We start from the raw sequence: 22,505 nt of genomic DNA on the forward strand, positions 1-22,505 counted from the left end.
GCCAATAAATACAGTATGATTATACAATATTTGAAGCTGGCGAGCCTAAAAGGATAGTCTTAAAAGTACTAATGTTCAGAAAAACTGCTGTTCTGAAACTGGTCAAGTGTCAGCATGTGGTAGAAAAATAAATGAGCGAATGCTTAAAAAAATATGCTTTTATGTGCATTATTTCAAATAAGTGTTTCGTTTATTAAAAATAACAAAATGTAGTCTTCAGAATGTCTTCCACTTCAATGTTAACAGCAATAATAGAACATTTATGCCAGGGGAGTGAACTGTCCCAAAAAATGCCCTCGGACCCCAGAGGGTTAACTGACAATGGTTTTCTGAAGCTTTCCTGAGCCCACGCGATAAGATCTTAATTTTTTAAGATTTTGGTTTTTAATGCAGTGCCACCTGAGGGATCGAAGATCATGGGCATTCAGTGTTGGTTTTCGGCCTTGCCGCTTACGTGTAGAAAGTTTTCCAGATTCTCTGAATCTTCTGATTGAATTATGGACTGTAGATGATGGAATTCCTAAATTCCTTGCAACTGAATGTTGAGAAACATTGTTCTTAAACTGTTGGACTATTTTTTTCACGCAGTTGTTCACAAAGTGGTGATCCTTGCCCCATCTTTGCTTGTGAATGGCTGAGACTTTTGGGGATGCTCCTTTTATACCCAAGCATGACACTCACCTGTTTCATGTTGAAACAAAATGTGACAGTCACCTGTCACATTTTACACAATATCCCAACTTCATTGGAATTGAGGTTGTACTTTTAGTGCAGCAGATAACAGAATATTTGCAGCGGAATTGTTCAAATCTGGTTACAAGCACCAAAATTTGACTATGTATACCTTTTGGTATAACATGATGCATGAGTTAATAGGGTTTTAAAAAGGAATAGTTTGCACCGTGTGTCATGCTTTGTTGTCATGTTACGAGGTAACATATGTCACATGCCATAGAATCCAATGGACATCAACATTGTTTGACCTTTACCTTACAGACAAAACATTCAGCACAGTCAAAACTATTCAGATTGTTAATCCTATCAACACACCAATAATTTGCACCACTTTTTACCAATATTGGAGCAACTTTAACTTTTGACCCCTGTACAAACTGAAATTGACCTTTGTCACCATTCTTGCTGTTTTACCCCATAACTCCATAATATTCAGTCATAGATAGTACAAACTATACCCTTTTGGAATATTCATGATCAGACAAATAATGTGGTATAGTTTTCAACATGATTGGAGCATTTTTAAATTTTGACCCCCGTGTAATTTTTCAATTGACCCCTACCTGGCTGCCTATTGAAAATTTAGGTGGGTAATGTGCTTTTACAAAAGAGTAATGTCTAAGGACCCTGTCCCACTGGGGAGAGGATTAATTGCGCATGAATTACGGATATATTGATATAGCGAATATATGATGAACAATCATGGTTATATAACGCATGTAGTGAGGAAACTGAGAATTATGAATGCATCGCACGTGTTGCGCATACACGGCATCTGCATTGCGGTCATAAAATAAGCTCACTCGGGCCGTCAGCATCACTATTCACACCAACAATACAGGCTCTGTAGCATTTACTGGACTTAACAAGTTGATCACAGAGTTAATGTTCTTGTTGTCATGCGAGGGTTAACTGTTCATGAGTTTGGGGAGCGGGAGGGGGGAAGCCGCTTGGAGTGTGAGATGTGTTTTTATTTATTTATTTATTTTTTGAGAGTGTCACAGAAAACAGACTTCAGCATGAGTTGTGGCTAAACAGCAACTCTTCCTTTTGTTGGTGTTAAATAAAAGTCCTGGAGGAGACCCGATTGCAGCAGCTATTACTTCTTGTGGAATTACACAGCTGGACCGGCACTGACTGGCAGGTATGTCAGTTTCTGCCACATATAGTACTTTGGGTTTATGTGACGTGTTTGTTATGCATTCACAGATTGTCCACAAATCAGCTGCAAAGCAGATGTTACAAAAATGCTTTATTCGTGTCCAATCTGTATGCATTCGCTACAACATATTTTAGTTTGTGATGTGGACATGATAGGCACGACATATATATCTGTTTTACACACTGTCCCAGTCCGCTGCCAAGCCGCAAATCCCCATTAGTTGCGGAAATCAGTGGTTAACGGCAGATATACAGCGCATAGTGTGAATATGTATTGTGTATGAATTGAGTATGTATGGAGTATGTCAGGCGGATGTCATCCGCATCCAGATTTTTGAGACACTTAAAAATCCTGGCTGCGGACATGCGTGCCTGCAGATGATCACGGGCGTGTTCGGATGATGGCCGACTCATACAGGCATGTTACACGGATATTGCGGATGTTTGGCGAATATGGGCCAATTTTGTGCGCAATCCATATGCAAATCCTCCTAAACGTCAGTGGGACAAGGCCCTAAGGTGTATGTATGCCAATTTTGGTGCTTGTTTCCAGAAATGAACAATTGTTACAGTTATCTACTCCACTATTTGCAGTGCTTAATAGACACAGTAATCATCCTGAAAAGAGAGTGCCTATAAACCTGGTTAAGTAGCTGAGGACATTTTATGATTGTAATGCAAACTTTAAACTTGTGGTGATGAATAAAATACAGTCATCAATCATCTCTCAAGCAGCCAATAAATACAGTATGATTATACAATATTTGAAGCTGGCGAGCCTAAAAGGATAGTCTTAAAAGTACTAATGTTCAGAAAAACTGCTGTTCTGAAACTGGTCAAGTGTCAGCATGTGGTAGAAAAATAAATGAGCGAATGCTTAAAAAAATATGCTTTTATGTGCATTATTTCAAATAAGTGTTTTGTTTATTAAAAATAACAAAATGTAGTCTTCAGAATGTCTTCCACTTCAATGTATTGTTCAAAAAATGTCCTGAAAAAGTAATTATGTTGTCATGAGGTTCAACTTATATTCAAAACAATTTGTTAGCGCTACACTTTATCCATGTTCAGTGTGATAAGCATTCCACTTTTCCTGCAGTCCCTGTTGTAGCCCTTTATTGCTAAATTTTGATTGGATTTTGAAAGACTTGCATTGTGCAATGTAACTTTGGTCTCAGGATTAGTAGATGTCGAGCCTCTTCATTAACAACAGACACAAACAGAAGGAAAACTGTGGAACAAATGCAGCTTTTCAATTATTTTTTGACAAGCCACACACAAACTACAAACCTACACACACAAAGCAGAATTCCCCATGTGCCACTCAGTGCTCTTTTTGAGAAGAAATAATTATTTCATGTCAAAGACCACTCAAATCACAATGACCCATCTCAATCAAACCCCACTCACATTCTGTGCACATTTGCCTAAAAACAAGTGACCACATGGGTTTCGGAGCAATTATAGGCAATTAGTTGTAATATTGCTCTCGAATAACTGACATTGTAGTTTGTGTGTATAGTTTTAATTAATACATTTGAGCTAGTGTTGAGTTAGAGGTTATACTGACAAGGCAGCTGTGTGGTAATGTAATCGCACGTAGCAGCTTTTCTCTATACAGGAGAAAAATTCAACTGGGATGCCTTTGGGCAATGTATTGTTATTTTAAACTACTATACTTTATTCATTTTACTTTTGCATTTCTTTTGGTTTTCAATGAAATGGCAGCAAATTAAAAGATGTTTTATAAGGATTTCAGGGAGATGATGTTCTAGTGGTGAAGTGTTGGTGTTCTTTGGTTCAAACCCCAGCCGGACCAAAAAAATCACTGAGGGCCCTTGGGCAAGGTCCTTAAGTTGCTTACGGTGTGGAGTGAGCCACAATTCTCATCCACAATTTCTTGGATAGTCACACAACTGAAATGCCACCGAAAGCCGTCTGAATCTTCCAAATGGTGGAATAGCTGGGCATGTCCCAGCATGTCCTGTGAGGCTTCAACACGAAGGCGCTTTTGCTGTGCCATCAGCTTCGTGCCGATGAATTTCGCTGCCACTCTTTTCATGGCAAAATCTTCTGTCACAGTGGAATGTGCCGAAAAAGTGCTGATGTCCACCTCTTCCACAATTTCTCGGATAGTCACACGACGGTCCCACATCACCACAGTGTTCACTTTGGAAATGATCCGGTCGTTTCAGCATGTTGATGGCCACCAGGAGCGTGGTGTGCTCTACACCATTGTGCGGCCATCTTTAAACCAGTTGTACCTCTCCTTAATCTGTGTGATGCCCATAGGATCATCACCGAAAGCCGTCTGAATAATCTGAATGGTTTCCACCTGGCTGTTGCCCAGTTTCTGGCAAAATTTGATGCAGTCGCGCTGCTCCAGTCGTTCTGCCATTTCCTTGCAAAGAAAAAACAACGAGAGACTCCACCCATCCTCACACAAAAGCTGCTTACAAGCAAATGATGCAACCGACAGGCGTGAAAAAAATCATGCATGCGCACGAAGGTTCAAGGTTGGCTCATGCAAGCACACGTGATTCAAATCCATCAGGTTTTTGAAAAAAATAAAAAGGTCGGGTACTTTTCTAACAGACCTCGTAGATATACCTTTATATACTAGCATAGTTCCACCTTAGAATTGGAATACAATATATAAGATATACCTTACTGAATTTTCATGATTCAAGCCAACTGGTGCAAAAAGGAGGAATTGCATGGCACTCATGAAAACTTGGAGCCACCTCAAACGTCTCGTACAGCTGTCACCACAACCATTCGCGCACACAAGCAGCCGGAAGAAAGCAAATATCCTGTGAGTGCCCATTCAACCCCTCTCTCAGCAGGTGTCAGCCAAATTCCAGGTGCCACACGTGTACATCTAACACTGCTCACCGGGCACTTAGAAAAGGCGTGACCAGTCATGGCACGATAGTAGACAGCAGGCGACCACATTTGAGCTATCTATGAAATACGTCTAAGTAAGTGCCCCACGAGTGTGGCACAACCTAGCAACACACATGTGGCATGGCAGAGTTTTGGCTCCCTCCTCAACACGTGTGTGTGTGTGTATCATGTGTTTCGTGCCAACCCCCCAACAACATATGTGGCGTGCGTGTGTGACCGCTGCCCAGAAACACACTGACAGCTGGAAATGACAGATCAGTCCGCACGACGTGTTACATGACAAACACAGAGACCACAGCCAGGACAGGTACAACCCGAATTCCAATGAAGTTGGGACATTTTGTGAAATGTAAATAAATACAGAATACAATGATTTGCAAATCCTCTTCAACCTATATTCAACTGAATACACCACAAAGACAAAATATTTAATGTTCAAACTCATACACTTTTTTATTTTTGTGCAAATAATAATAAAATACACAATGCCAAGCCACATTTTGCACGTGTTACAACGTGCTTCGTAGTAAAAGCGTGCAGGTACTAGACTGACCTGTCACCCATTGAAAATGTGTGGCATATTATGAAACGTAAAATACAATAAAGGACCTCCATTACCATTTTTTTTAATTGGTGTGTATTTTTTTCCTTTGTGCTTTCCAGGACGTTTACACAATTATGAAAGATGAGAGCACACACTCACTCAACCTGAGGACAAGTTCTTGTACTGTTGAAAAATATAAGCATTCATCCTACACTCCCTATGTCTCCTCTTGTTTCCATGGTAACTTGTCAGGAAATTAAGGACATGATATTGGCTCTGAAAATTCTACCTGCACTAATGAAGATGGTCCAGGAAACACCCAGTGCTGTTTGTTGTAAAGTAACAGCAATGGATATCATGACCTACTTTCACTTCAATGCACATTGGCTGGAGTCAGTTGGTCTTATGGCTAGATTTTATTGTTTGTGGGACTGGTGGATAAAGTGTAGTATCCATCACTGTCAAGCTGAGGGTGGACTTGTGGTGAAAAGGTGAACCTGTGTGGTGTTGGACACCTCAAGGTTGACACAGAATAGGTCCAGGGTATCACATAATGTTGGGTCTGTGGGGCATTGGGCAGCACGGTGGCTTAGTGGGTAGCACTGTTGCCTCACAGCAAAAAGTCATGGGACCTGTGATCTTTCTGTGTGGTGTTTGCATGTTCTTCCTGTGTTTGTGTGAGTTTCCCCGAGTGCTCCGGTTTCCTCCCACATTTAAAGACATCCAGGTTAGGTGAATTGGAAACTTCATAATTGCCCAGGTCTCCCTTGCAAAAAGATTTCAATCTCCATGGGACTAACCTGATTAAATGAAACATTGTGCATTCTTCTCGTTACAAACAGCGATGCACTGAATGCCCAACCACATGCTCTGGGGGTCATTTGATGAAAAAGTGATCCTTTATGCCCACTGACAGGTTCCTTCTTGATGGCCTGAGTGCAGCTGCATCTCCAGAAATGAATACAGAATCCCTAACTCTCAAAAGGGCATGAACCTTTTCATTCACCCATATGTTATAAAATCTGAAGCTTGTATCACATCTGTGAGTGCTTAAGTCACATCTTTTTTGTTGTTGTTGTTGTTGTTGATCATGCAGCCTGCACTGCACATTTACCAATTAGACACAACTACATGAAGATTCTGAGAATGTTTGTCATTTTTATCAATTTAGATGGTTGGATTTCAGAAATACTTTTTGTATGTTAATTTGGCACCAGATTGTTTGATGGTCTTCTGATTAGTTCTTTTTAAACTTTATTTATTTATTTATTGAGGTTTGGTCCACTTTCAGAGGTGATTCTTGTTCTCACACCTAAAGTCTTACAAGGTGTCAAATAAGAACATTCAGCTAATCAGCTTGGATTTTACTACCTCTCCTAAGAGGGTTAATTGGGATTTGTTTTGTTGATTCACTTGCATATCTCTCTCTCTCTCTCTCACACACACACACACACACACACACACACACACACACACACACACACACACACACACACACATATATATATATGTGTGTGTGTGTGTGTGTATATATGTATGTACGTACCTCTGTACACCTCAATATAGCTGAAATGAAACAATCAATATGTGTTTGTAGTGCACACTTTCAGATTTGATTCAAGGGGTTTAACAAAAATATTGCATTAACCATTTAGGAATAATGCCTATGTGTGTACATAATGCCTCAAATTTTAGAGCCCTTCAAGACTTGGACAAGCTACATATAAGGATGATTTTCAATACAAATAATTATTTTCCAAGCCAATTTTCTGTAGACACATCAGGATATGGATACATAAAAATTTCAAAGCACTTCCAAGAATCAGTGGATTGACAAGAGTACAAATCACATGAAACTGTATAATCTCTAAATACCTACCTGACATGATCAATGTCACACCAATGTCCAGGGATCATGAAGGTGTTTTGAGAGTAGTATACAAAGTTTATCTGAGATGAACAAAGAGCAAACAGGAATTTTAAACACATCCTGCATCAGCTTCAGGCATGGCATTCTGTGGTCAGTCCAGCATCCCGTCATCTACAGACGCCACTCCCATGCATTTCTGTCCACACCTTGGACAGAGAGAAAAAGAGCAGAATCAGCCAGCCAGAAAACCACATCAAAGGTATAATTCATCAACAATAAATAATTCATTGACAGTTGCGATACTTGTCATTTTAATTTCTTCTTCTTCTTTGTGTGTTGTCGCCACAGCAGCTTTCATCTACTGGTCAAATAATTCTGAGCATAACACTGTTATGATCAAAAATAAATTCTTCTGGCTTCTCCAGCAAATAATATTTTAGCCATTACTGACTAAGTATACAGAACAACTTTAAGTTAATGAGCACTTCATTCAATGATATGCTGAATGCTTGTCCTTTGTCACTTGAACAGGGCCCCTTCAATTTTCAAATAAAATGGTTTGTGATAATTTCTCAACCATTTTCATTACTAAGTAATCTGGAAAACTGAGACTGTAAATGTATATGGGTGGCTTCGAAATTTCCATGTATTAGGCATGTTGAGATTAATCGATACAAATCGGTATCTAGACAAACATGCGCGATAGGAGTTCATCAATTCATTCAGTTTGCATTGATTCAGTTGACGGGTTGAATTGTGTTGCATCGTTCGCTGCCTGCTTGCATCAGTTTTTTCCGAAGCACAGTGGATGGTTTGGGACACTTGAGCAGCCATTGTTTTGAGGGGGTTTATCAAGAAAACGATTATTTCTCTACGTTGATTGCAGACTGCTGCGGGTCTGGCATGTGCTTGAAGCCTGACACAACGAAGCAGTCCTTCGACCCGCTGTTTGATGGTTCTCTGCTTCGCTGGTTTTCAGAAGCAGCACGTCCACTAGCGTGAGCACCAGCCTTTTCTGTGTACACACCGCAAACAGAGTCGCTTGAGGTATGTTAAGCACATTTGGAGAAGCCAGCTTGAGTTTAGAATAAGGTGCTGTGGACTGATGAAACTAAAACTATGTTATTTGGACATAACAAGGGGCGGTATGTGTGGCTGAAAAAGAACACAGCATTCCAAAAAAACACTTGCTATCTACAGTAAAATTTGGAGGTGGTTCCATCATGTTGTGGGGCTGTGTGGCCAGTGCAGGTAATGGGAATCTTGTTAAAGTTGAGGGCCACATAGATTCCAGTCAATATCAGTGGATTCTTGAGAACAATGTTCATGAATCAGTGACAAAGTTGAAGTTGCACTGGGGCTGGATCTTTCAACAAGACAATGACCCTAAACACTGCTCAAAATCTACTAAGGCATTCATGCAGAGGAACAAGTACATTGTTCTGGAATGGCCATCTCAGCCCCCAGACCTGAATATTATTGAAAATCTGTGGTGTGATTTTAAGCGGGCTGTCCATGCTTGGAAACCAAAAAACCTGACTGAACTGGAGATGTCTTGTAAAGAAGAATGGTAACCAAACCAGAATCCAAACGGTATAGGAAGTGTTTAGAGACTTTTATTTCTACAAAAGGAGGCTCTACTAAATATTGATGTATTTTTTTGTGTTGGGGTGCCCAAATTTATGCACCTGCCTATTTTTTTTAAATAATTATTGCACACTTTCTGTAAATCCTATAAAATTCATTTCACTTCTCAAATATCAGTGTGTTTGTCTGCCAAATGGTAAATGGACTGCATTTATATAGTGCTTTTCCATTTGCATCAGATGCTCAAAGCACTTTACAATTATGCCTCACATTGGGCCTCGTGCATCAACGTGCGTACGGCGATATTTGAGCGTATATGGGGTGTACGCCAAAACGGCTGCACTACTTGGCATTTCTCAATGTGGTCATTGGCGTACGCTGCGCTGAAAATATACACCAGGTCGAGAGGTGGTGTAAAATATACACCAAAATGAACCAGCGCTGGATTCCACATAAAAATGAAAATGATCAACATGATAAACACTGCCATTATACAAATCAATGCATATGTTACCTAAATAACACTTTCCTGATTATACTACATAATAATCAATACAAATCCTGCTTTTGCGGGATTGCTGGTCTATGGAGTACGATCCGTGGCCACAGCGCTGACCGCAAAGAAAGCACTGCTCTCCTTTTTCTGAGCTTAACTTTATGTGGTGTGATCGTTTTAGACGATGAAATTGATAATTACAACTGTAGTGTTGTCATTCCCTTAATTTGCCCGTGCTGCAATCAGGTTTTGTTTTCTCCATTCGTTTGTCACAATAAAATAAATAAAGAAATACATTTTAAAAATAAAGAAATCTGAAAAATTAGGCACGTCTTATTAATTGAGTGAGCAAATATCCACATGTCAAGAATTATTGACATGTGAAAAGAGAATACAGTGGTCCCTCGCTATAACGCGGTTCACCTTTTGCGGCCTCGCCGTTTCGCGGAGATTTTAGTCCAATTTTGCATGCTTTTTTTTTTACAGTGTTCTGTGTTCTGCGTGTCTGTTTATAAGAATCTTCTCGCCCAGAAGAAAAAAGAGCGCCAACAACTACTCATAACTGTGTTTGTCACTCTGAAACAGACACCTGCAGTGAGGTGTGAGTGGAAAAAGGCGCAACGCCAGGACGCAGAGGCGCGATCTGTGAAATACTGGTCAGTCACTATTAATAATTTTTTATGTGTCCAACCTCGTACGTTGATCGTTAAAATTAAATTTGTTAGTTCTAAAAGCCATCATAATTTTTTATAGGAAAACATTCTATTTTTATTTCTCAAACAAATGTTTGGGCCTGAAAACAGTTTGGTCTTATTTTTCTACTAAGGTTTGAACTTTGAGAGTGTTTACACACGAGAGAAAAGTGAGAAAACATTCATGCCTGATTGAGAAAGTGTATAAAGTGGTTTTACAGGTTTGAAACGTCTATAATAATTGTAAAAAATAACGCTGACTATGTCGCGGTTTCGCGTATTACGGGCTATTTTTAGAACGTAACTCCTGCGATAAACGAGGGACCACTGTAACACTTTTTGATTATACTATAAAACAATTAATACGACGGCCGCTTTTGACGCTCTATTGGCATGCGTTGTGATTGGTGGAGTTCTTTTTCTTTACCGTCTTCCTGGCTTCCATGTTGTAAAATGAGGGTGTGTCTGAAGCGGAGTCTGAATATTTATGGGCATGTTTATTATAATTACGATTGTTTTCACCCGCCACATTTATCAAGGTCACGTCAGGCGTACGCTGGAAATGGGCAGGTGTGCACTGCTTGATATATGTCACGGCAACTTTGGTGTACTTCAAATTTACACCGTAAATTTATGCCACAAGTGCGCAACGTTGATACATGAGGCCCATTCACCCCGATGTCAGGGTGCTGCCATACAAGGCGCTCACTACACAAAGGGGATTAAAGGCCTTGCCCAAGGGCCCTCAGTGATTTTCCAGTCAGGCGGGGATTTGAACCGAGGATCTTCTGGTCTCAAGCCCAACACCTTAACCACTAGACCATTACCTCCCCCATCTGCTATATGATATATTTAACTGAAAGTTGTTATCCAGACAACCATTTCCTATAGAGGAAAATCATGAAAATTATCAGTGGTGGCCAAACTTTTGAATACAACTGTATGTCCAGACATCAAGGATCCAATGACCAATTTCATATTTATTTACTTTAAAATTCAATAAAATGTTGTTGACATTGAAAACCTGTAAAGCCTACTTTTAGTACACAGAAAATTCACAAGAGGTATTGATATGTGGGAACTGATAAAGAATCAGATTGATAAGCAGAATTTATAATGGCATCGATATCGATAAAATCTTATCAATACCCATCCCTAATCGTATCGCACCAAATCGCAACGCATCACATTGCGAGGAATTGAATCACCATCACATACAAGGTGCGTATCAAATCATCAGAGATTCACATGCCTACCATGTATCCATCCCCTGGCATGCTGAAAGAAAATAAATAGTTATAAAGGTATTTTTTTTTTTTTTTAGAAAAAAAAAACAATACTGATAATTAGTTTGTATAATTACTGGATAGACTGTATCTAAAAATCATTTTAATGCCTAAATGGTTAATGTGATATTTCTGTTAAACTCCTTGAATTATAGTTAAAACTCTGCACTTCAAGGACATCGTCATTTGTTTAACTATGTTGCAGTGGTGTACAGAGGGACATGTCCAACACTTGTGTCACTGTTCAAATGTTTTGTGGATCTGACTGTTGAGCCCTACAAGCCTAAAATGAAACTGGATGAGAGCATGTGCAGCCATTTTAATGACTAATCACCCAGACTGCTAATTAAAGCTTAATGGCCAGTTTGTACAAAATTAATTCAAATCAGTGTAAAGCTCACATTAACATCTTCTCACTTAACACAGGTAATTGCCTCAGTATGAATATTAGATTTTAACTTTAGCCTCATGACTACCATGAAAGACAGTCAGATATGTATCAGTATGTCATATACAAATAATGAATTTTTATGTGTTCAATGGTACAAATATTTCATGTAATATGGAATGTTCCATTCAATGAGGTGAAGATGAGTAGAATGACATGTTCCAGCTTTCACTGAATTAAATATTTGTTCCATTGAAAGAATGCAAAACATTCTTTAGTTGTTTTATATAATGGCTAAAATACATCCTTGTCATTTGATATTTTATTAATTTATAAACAACAGAAAAGGGACTTACACTTTCGTGTTTGTCACTGGTTCTTTGACATCAACAGTCAAACCCAAATTTTAAATAGGAGTCCAAAATTGTTGAGTGAACTTGGAAAAACAGTCAGATAGTTTAAAAATAATTCTGACAATTCTGACAATGTAGTCTGTGAAGCCGACTACCGACTTTGTGTACTGTTTATGAGTGCAATGGTAAGAATATTTTGCATGAGAAGAAAGGAAATATTGTTTCAATTGCATGAAAAGAAAATATTTGTTTTATATGGCAATTAAATAGATCCATGTCATTTGAAATTATACTTAAAATTAGACTTGTGTTTCTCCTCAGCTCAAGAAGCCAACAGCAAGTGAGCAGTAGGCTCTCTTTATCTATCCAGCAGTGCAATCTGGCTGCTGAGGAATGAATGGCACATCTTCTTTCTTCAATCCAGTGAAAAATTCTGATAGAAATTTATTAGTCTCTTATCTGATAGCTCTACTAAGGTCATTAAAGCATTCTCTGTGAACAATGCTTTTTTATGAAAAGGTAACAGAGGCATTCAAAGTGCAAAACCTATGTACGTTAAATCAAACCAAAATACATGGCACGTGACATCACTCATACAATGGTACAAATAATGAATGTCACCTGACATACAATCTGCCAATCAGATGACAAGGATCAATTTAGGTGTTAAATAATGTGTGATAATGACAGCATAGTATTTAAAAAGCTGCAGCCTTCTGATCCAGACTCACAGTCCCAGATAATAGATCACTATCAATAATGCCTGTCATAAGTGTTTATAATGATGTTGCATTCACAAACTGGCTGCAAGCAGCAGATGGTGAACCCGATGTTTCACTAAGAGGATAACAAAAAATTCTGCCACTGCTGGCTGTGTATTTTGTAATTGTGCCCCTTTCAACTTTACGAGGTCTGTTAGAAAAGTATCTGACCTTTTTATGTTTTTCAAAAACCTGATAGATTTGAATCACGTGTGCTTGCATGAGCCAACCTTGAACCTTCGTGCGCATGCGTGATTTTTTTCACACATGTCGATTGTGTCATTTGCTTGTAAGCAGCCTTTGTGTGAAGATGGGTGGAGTCTCTCGTCGATTTTTTCTTTGCAAGGAAATGGCGGAACGACTGGAGCAGCGCGACTGCATCAAATTTTGCCAGAAACTGGGCAACAGCCAGGTGGAAACCATTCGGATTATTCCGACGGCTTTCGGTGACGATGCTATGGGCATCACACAGATTAAGGAGCGGTACAACCGGTTTAAAGACGGCCGCACAACGGTGGAGACCGAGCCACGCTCCAGGTGGCCATCAACATGCTGAAATGACCAGATAATTTCCAAAGTGAACACTGTGGTGATGTGGGACCGTCGTGTGACTATCCAAGAAATTGCAGAAGAGGTGGACATCAGCTCTTTTTCGGCCCATTCCACTGTGACAGAAGATTTTGCCATGAAAAGAGTTGCAGCGAAATTCATGCCGATGGCTTGGGCACGAAGCTGTTGGCGGAGCAAAAGCGCCTCCATGTTGAAGTCTCACAAGACATGTTGTGACATGCTCACCTCTTCCACCATTTGGTGGAAGAGGTGGGGGTGGCGTTTAGCTAAACGGCAGAGTTTGTGTTGCTGACAGACGACAATGTGAACGAGCAAAATGAGACTGCTAATTCTTCTAAAACAAATCCACTGTGCCATAAACTGTCTGGAGGCATGAAGAGCTGTTAACAGGATAAAGTTGGGATGAAAAGCTGGACATGATTTTTCAATGGAGTGAGAACCTACACAAAGCCTTTTTTTTAAGTACACAATGGCAGTGCACGGCATCATGTACTACATCGTCAGAATTATTTTTGGTCTCCTAATTAAAGTCCGTGTTGGACTGTTAAGCACACCAGTGAGGAGCTAAAATGTCAGTCCATTTTCTGTTGTTTATAAATTAATATAATATCAAATGGCAAGGATATAAAATATTTAATTCAGTGAAAATGGGAATTTCAATTCCTTTCAACTCAGTTTCACCTTGTTGAAGGGAACATTTGTACCATGAAATATTAATACCATTGAACTTATATATATATATATATATATATATATATATATATATATATATATATATATATATATATATATATATATATATATATATATATATATATATATGAGATGGACAACAGAAGATAAATACCAACAAATATGCCCCATTTTTCTACACACCACAAGGGCTACTTGTCACATTTGTTGAGCTAGGATGCATAATGCCTTGTCCCTGACTCTGCAATCCCGGGAAGGAAGACATATAATTAAAAAGTTGCAGGTTTTGTGCAATGTTTGATCAGCTTTTCAAACAGTAATTATGGGGAGACACTGCTGCTGTGGTGCACACCCACCTTGTTTGTTTTTTTGTTTTTTTTTTCACAATACAAATGTGCAAAATTTGTCCTTTTTGCACAAACGTCATCTAGTTGGGTTGAAAAAAAATGTAAATCAGAGTTCGATATTATGAACACAACATCCAGCGAAAGAGGAACATTTTCAACTAGATTATGTCAATTCTGAGGTGTAATGTTCATCAGTTCAGTCTTTGCAGAGTTAAACAGCAAAAAATTCTGAGAAAACCAGCTCCTGACAGAGGTCAACTTTGGACAAGTTAGACCCATTTTCACAATTTACAGGCATATAGTTGTAAATCATCTGCAAAATAGTAAAAACCAAAACCAAAGGAATGTAATAATTGGCCAAGTGGTGCACGTTGAGATCTGTTTGAAGAGAAAGATTTCACCCACATGAGCACCTTGCCCTAGATGCAGAACTGTTATTGTAATGTGTCCACGGGACTACAATGATCCACTGTATCAAACGCAGCACTAAGGTCCAACAACAAAAGAACAGAAGCACAGAGTGAGCATTTAAGGGCCCTGTCCCACTGGGGAGAGGATTAATTGCGCATGAATTGAGTATAAAATTACGGGCGTTCATTGTTGTCCACAACAAAAATGGGCAAAAATGACAAATGTCCCAGTATGAATTATGGATATATTAATAATATATAGCGAATATATGATGAACAATCACGGTTATATAACGCATGTAGTGAGGAAACTGATCTGACACATTGAGATTATCACTGCAGTATTACGGGTGTATTATGAATGCATCGCACACGTGTTACGCGTGCACGGCATTTGCATTGCGGTCATAAAAGAAGCGCACTCGCTCTTTTCGGCATCACTATTCACACCAACAATACAGCCTCTGGAGCATTTGCTGGACTTAGACAAGTTGATCAGAGTGTTGTCATGCGAGGGTTAACTGTTCATGAGTTTGGGGAGCGGGAGGGGGGAAGCCGCTTGGGTGGGTGACGGTGTTCTTTTTTTTTTTTGAGAGTGTCACAGAAAACAGACTTCAGCGTGAGTTGTGGCTAAACAGCAACTCTTCCTTTTGTTGGTGTTAAATAAAAGTCCTGGATTGCAGCAGCTATTACGTCTTTGTGGATTTACACAGCCAGACCGGCACTGACTCGCAGGTATGTCGCTTTCTGCCACATATAGTATTTTGGGTTTACGTGACGTGTTTGTTATGCATTCACAAATTGTCCGCAAATCAGCTGCAAAGCAGATGTAGTAAAAACGCTTTATTCATGGCCAATCTGTATGCATTCGCTACAACTTATTTTAGTTTCTGATGTGGACATAATGGGCACACAATATATCTGTTTCATACACTATCCCAGTCCGCTGCCAAGCCGCAAATCCCCGTCAGTTGCGGATATCAGCGGTTAACGGCAGATATACAGTGCATAGAGTGAGTATGTATTGTGTATGTTTGAGTATGTATGGAGTATGTAAGGCGGATGTCATCCACATCCAGATTTTTGAGCTACTCAAAAATCCTGGCTGCGGACATGCGTGCCTCTGTGGATGATCACGGGCGTGTTCGGCTGATGGCCGACTCATACAGGCATGTTACACGGATATTGCGGATGCTTGCCGAATATGTGCCAATTTTGTGCGCAATCCATACGCAAATCCTCCTAAATGCCAATGGGACAGGGCCCTAACAAGTCATTCACCACGTTTGTCAGTGAAGTCTCCATGGAATGATTTTTCCTAAAGGCAGACTGAAGAGGCTCAAAGAGATTAATAGCTGTTAAATACTCAACAAGCTGATTTGAAACCACTTTTTCAAACACCTTTGATAAAAATGCAAGTTTTGAAATAGGTATATAATTTAGCAGTCTATCAACGTCAAGTCCAGGCTTCTTTAACAAAGATTTTACCACAGCAGATTTAAAACACTCAGGAAAAAAACAAAAAAAAAAAACATTCTAAAGCTCTTTTATAACGCAAGCAGAGAGAGCGTCCAAAAAACAGGTTGTTGAGTGTGCTGATGTAACAATATTTGACAATCCGGGCAATGAAGGGAGCTGGAAATCCGTCAGTCCCTGTCCACTAATAACAGAAGGAACAGCAGCACATGCTACATCACAGTTTAGCGAATGGGGTATTTGCAGCCTGATGTGCTCAACCCTATCATTAAAAAACAAAAGAAAGTCCTCTGCTGTCAGTTGAGGGCAGCTGTCCATGTGATTGGTCTGGGTGAGCTTTGATACTGTATCAAACAGCAGCTTTGAATCATGCCTATTACTCTCAATTAGATGAGAATAGAATGATGCCTTTGCAGCTGACATGGCAGACTGATATGCAGTCAGACTATCCTTCCAGGTTTGATAAAAAAAAAAAAAAAAAAAAAAAAAAACATTCTTTCTGGAGTGATGCCACTGACGCTCAGCCTTCCTGCATTGCTTTTTTAAGAATTTAAACATTTTCATCCACCCAGGGAACACGACTCTTTTTAAGCAACTTCTTGACATTTGCTGGTGCCACCGAATCCAGCAAAGAAGGACGAGATTAAACTGCTCAGTCAAGTTGTCCAGTGTAAGACTGTTATTACCTCCGCCAAGGAGGTTATGTTTTCGGTCGAGTTTGTCTGTCTGTCTGTCTGTCTGTCTGTCTGTCTGTCTGTCTGTCTGTCTTTCAGCAGGATAACTCAAAACGTTTTGAATGGATTTTGATGAAATTTTGTGGAGTGGTTGGAAATGACAAGAGGAACAAGTGATTAAATTTTAGTGGTGATCCGGATCACGATCCGGAGCCAGGAATTTTTTAAAGGATTCTTCACCATTGCGGGATAGGGGGAATTTTGACATTCTAGTTTCTAACTCCACAAAAACAAGGCAGAAAGGCTTGAAAAAAATTAGGGTGTAACATAGTCAAATGTTCTACCAAACAACAAAGTTTGGTGATGATCGGATCTGGTGATCCAGAATATGCAAAAATATAGGGAAAATAGAAAATGTGTCAGTGTGAGGTGACAAATGAAGCTAGAGATGCACAACTAACACCAAATTGTAGCTGAATCTGTACTGATTCAGTAAGGTGTCATCAGATTTGATTTAGCTTCAAATGTTATGGAGCTAGATCCAGAAGAAAACCGCCATTACTGAAAAATTATTAAGCAATAACTTTTGAACTAATAAAGACATAAAAGTGATTCCAAGTTCTAGTGGTATGTTTTCATGGTCAAGGATGTCAAATATAAAGGAAAGAAAAGTGTATTTATCATAGTTTTGGTTGTAACACTAAATTGTTGAATAGATCACTGTGCCAAGGAGGGAATCTCTTTAGGGTCAGTGACCCTATGGCCTTGTGTAGCACATGCAACACTTAAAAGTAGTTCTATTTCAGAATTTACTATTATTTATTTAGAGAAGTGTTTCATAAATGTTAAAAAATCTTATATTTGCAGTTTAGTTGAATAATAAATTGAACTTTGTCTCTTATTTGTTTTTGTCTATAAGCACATGCAATATCAATATCAGTGCACAGATGACAGTAGCTTCTGGGAAAGGTGCAAGTTGCAATAAACTGTGATGCCAAGCACTAAGGATACATGCTATCCAGTCACAGCAGATGAAACTTTTTATATTACTGAGCAAACATCATTGTTGTTAGACTTTTTTAGGTTCAGTGATTCCACGGCGTGTAAATGTTCTGGCGTCAGTGACCCCATGGCCTTGGCGGAGGTTTGCACTCTCCAAGTGCTTCTAGTTAAAAATTGAGTCAGCCAAGTCAAACAATCTTGAATTAAAATCCTGTATGGCACTTGGGCTGATATGTCGAGTTAACCTTAATGTCACCGTTCCTCTACTTGAAGCCCATGAGTATACAATGAAGACATCAAACAAGATTAATGAATGGTCTAACATTGTTAAAACAGAGAGTTCTTTAACTACAGTGGGGGAAGTATTTGATCCACTGTTAATTTTCTCACAGACCTGTTGATTTTTCTTTAAGAAGCCCTCCTATTCTGCACTCTTTACCTGTATTAATTGCACCTGTTTGAACTTGTTACCTGTATAAAAGACACCTGTGCACACACTCAATCAATCAATCAATCAATCAATCAATAACACTCCAACTATCCACCATGGCCAAGACCAAAGAGCTGTCTAAGGACACCAGGGGCAAAATTGTAGACTTGCACAAGGCTGGGATGGGCTACAGGACAATAGGCAAACAGACTGGTGAGAAGGCAGCAACTGTTGGCGCAATTCTTAGAAAACTGAAGAAACATATGATGATTATCAATCTCCCTCAGTCTGGGATTCCATGCAAGATCTCACTTGCATGTAGGGCCAGCACATGTCCAGGCCCATTTGAAGTTCACCAGTGACAATCTGGATGATCCAGAGGAGGCATGGGAGAAGATCATGTGGTCAGATGAGACCAAAATAGAGCTTTTTGGAATCAACCCCACTTGCCGTGTATAGAGGATGAGAACAACCCCAAGAAAACCGTCCGAAACGTGAAGCATGGGGGTGGAAAAATGATACTCTGGAGGTTCTCTTCTGTAAAGGGGACAGGACGACTGCACCGTATTGAAGGGAGGATGGATGGGGTCATGTATTGTGAGATTTTAGCAAACAACCTCCTTCCCTCAGTAAGAGTATTGAAGATAATAATCTTCTGGCTGGGTCTTCCAGCATGACAATGACCCCAAACACACAGCCAGGGCAACTCAGTAGGGCTTCCATAAGAACCATTTCAAGGTCCTGGAGTGGCCTGGCCAGTCTCCAGACCTGAACTTAATAGAAAATCTTTGCAGGGAGCTGAAACTCCAAACCTGAAAAATCTGGAGAAGATCTGTGTGGAGGAGTGAACCAAAATCCCTGTTGCAGTGAGTGAAAACTTGGTCAAGAACTACAGGGGACGTCTGACCTCTGTAATGGCACACAAATGTTTCTGTACCAGTTGCTAAGATCTGTTTTACTAGGGGATCAAATACTTATTCCATGCAGTAAAATGCAAATTAATTATTTAAAAATCATACAGTGTGATTTTCTGGATTTTCTTTTTTTTAGTTTCTGTCTCTCAGTTGAAGTGTACCTATGATAAAAAAAATACAGACCTCTCCATTCTTTGTAAGAGGAAAAAACTACAAAATTAACAGTGGATCAAATACTTATTTCCCCCACTGTACAACAGACAGCCCAAAACTTAAAACAAGATCAAAAGTGTGTCCATGACAGTGTGTTGTCCAGACACCAATTCTGTCAAGTTAAAAGAATCAGTTAGGATTAAAAAGTCTTTGATCAGTGGCTTAACATTACAACATAAATAAATGTTAAAATCTCCCATGATTAAAATCATATTGAGTAATAAAACTAGAACTAAAACTAAAAATGCTCGTTATATTTGGGAGGGTGGTAAATAACAACAACTAAAACCACAGAGGGATGATTAATAGTAAATAACTGTGATTCAAACAAGTAAAATGAAGCACAATTCACAGACTGTCTACGTTTCAGTGAATCAGTAAAAACTGAAGCCACCCCTCATCCCTTCCCTGTCAGTCTCAGGGAGCTGAAGAAGCTGGTGTCAGGGGGGCAGAGCTCCAGCAGGGGTGCAACTTCACCATCGCACAGCCAGCTCTCAGTCAGAAACATGGCATCCAGCTGATGTGATTCATAAAAGTCACTAAGGACAAATGCTTTATTTGAAAGAGACCTGGCATTAATGAGTGCCATTTGGATCCTTTGCTCCTGACTCTGAGGGTAGGCCGTGCAATGCAGCCTGTGCAGGTTGTCAGGATTCGCTCCACCTCTCCAGCTCCGCCTCCTCAGTGTCCAGCAGCTTGGCACTGTCAGCTGATTGAGAGATGCCGGGTAAACAAGAAGAAGGTATCACCGCCAATGAAATAAATCCACTTGAGCAGAAGAAATATCTCCAGAATAATAACCATTATTCTTGAGAGACCAGAACCAGCATTTAACACGCATGCCTACGTGTGTGCCACAAGACCGACACCATCACCTGCTGGTTCCTCTATGGGGGCAGAAGACCGGCTCCCGCCAAAAACCGCTCAGACAGCACTGATGCCAGAAACGGTCGAAGCCTGATAGTCCTCTGCTCATAATCAACATGATGAAACGTCACGATCAAAAAGAGCCTGACGCTCATAAACCAGCAGAGACTGTGTGTCCTTCACAAGCAAAGACACCACTGTTACGACATTAAACTATAAATACAGGATGGGGACAGCGACAGAAAGACGGCTTGCCACAACAACCAACGCCATCTTCTCTCTAAGTCTGATTGAACATAGGGGGTGTGCAGGGTATGTTCCTGGCTGCCAGCAATCAATACTGAGTCCATGTCCATGCCACGCAGTATCGTGTTGAGGTGGAGAGTGGGATCTGGAGTGCTGGTAGCAGGCATGCTGGTTGAACGTGCTGACGATGGAAGGAGGGGTTTTATGTGAAAATCAGGTGGGGGAAGAGTGGATGGACCCCACTCATCTCCATGCTACCAGTGGAGGGGAAGTGAGGGATCTGAGCTGGCCAATGCTGTGGAGGAAGCTGCCATGCTGGGTGAGCTAGAGGGTGTAAAAATGGAGGATACGGCCTGGGGTAACCTGAAGAAGTCCAGGCATGTGTTGGAGGAGGTGTTGGAGCCCGAACCATGTTGGTGGTGCTGCCCTATACCCATGGCACCACTTCATTCTCATCTATATAGTTCATGAGCAGATGGTTTGTCTTTCTGGCAGTGTCGCCAGCAGTGGTGGTGGTCCTGACGCAGTGTTGAACACACCCACTATAAAAAGCTGTGCCTCGCCAGGTCTCCCCTCACACCTCAGGCACTCCAGCAGCTGCTCATGGATGTTCATCAGCTGCATACTCTGGTCCTGCAGGGATGTGAACAGCTGCAGATCCTGCTACTCCTCAGCTATGTAGCCATGGCTGAAGCCCGTTGTCTGTCCTGGAGCAGACACTTTGCTGCTTGATGAGGCACTAGTGGGGGTCAGCGCACGAGCATCTGCTATGGGGGACCCCTCTGGAGTAGAAGCTGGACCCTGGGCAATCTCAAAGTATTAAATTTAAAATGTAATAAGCACCAAGTTAGAATTCAATGTAAGGTCATGTTTGAAACAGTCATACAAAATACACAAAAACATAAAAATGCATACATAAGTACTTACACTGACTATCGGTCTCCTGTTGACATGCTCGATGTGGACACAGACAAACTCTAAGTTGGCCAAGATCTACTTATCCCTCTTGGCGAGTTCTTTATCACCATTATCCCAAGCGAGTCCTCAAGCTCTAGTAACACAACTTTAACGTGGAGACATCCCTATCCATTTCTCTGGCTTTCTCTTTAAATTTCAATTTCAATTTATTTTCATTTATATAGCGCCAAATCACAAGAGTTGCCTCAAAGCACTTCACACAGGTAAGGTCTAACCTTACCAACCCGCAGAGCAACAGTGGTAAGGAAAAACTCCCTCTGAGGAAGAAACCTCAAGCAGACCAGACTCAAAGGGGTGACCCTCTGCTTGGGCCATGCTACAAACATAAATTACACAACAATTCACAGAACAATTCACAGACGAATATACAAGAAATGCTATTGGCGCACAGGCCAGGAGGATTGCCAACACGAATACAACTCCCATCTCTGGATGGAGCTGCACCTTAAACAGAGAGAAAAAACAGAATCAGGCATCAGAAAGACAAAAAATACTGTATAATTTGCCAGCATTAAACAACAAGAAAAACAGAGAAATACTAAGGTGATCGCCGGCCACTAGCCCTAAACTTCACTAAAAGACCTGGAATTTAGGTAAAGTTGAGGCCGCAGCCCGCTCCAATTACTAATAAATGAATTAAAAGAGTAAAAAGCATAAAACAAAACTGTACCAGTATGCTAGCCATATGAAAGGGAAAATAAGTGCGTCTTAAGTCTGGACTTGAAAATCTCCACAGAATCTGACTGTTGTATTGACGCAGGGAGATCATTCCACAGCACGATAAGAGAAAGCTCTGTGACCCACAGACGTCTTATTCACCTTAGGGACACAAAGTAGTCCTGCACCCTGAGAACGTAAAGCCCGGGCCGGTACGTAAGGTTTAATTAGGTCAGCTAGGTAGGGAG

General features: G+C 40.3%; 1 protein-coding gene across 1 annotated transcript in view; it reads left to right on the plus strand.

The window, feature by feature from the left end:
• lingo1a (leucine rich repeat and Ig domain containing 1a) overlaps positions 1-22,505 on the plus strand; it is a 762,763-nt gene that overhangs the window by 134,385 nt on the left and 605,873 nt on the right. The window lies entirely within an intron of this gene.

Source organism: Thalassophryne amazonica, chromosome 8 (assembly GCF_902500255.1).
Source record: "Thalassophryne amazonica chromosome 8, fThaAma1.1, whole genome shotgun sequence".
In the NCBI taxonomy this organism is placed as follows: Eukaryota; Metazoa; Chordata; class Actinopteri; order Batrachoidiformes; family Batrachoididae; genus Thalassophryne; species Thalassophryne amazonica.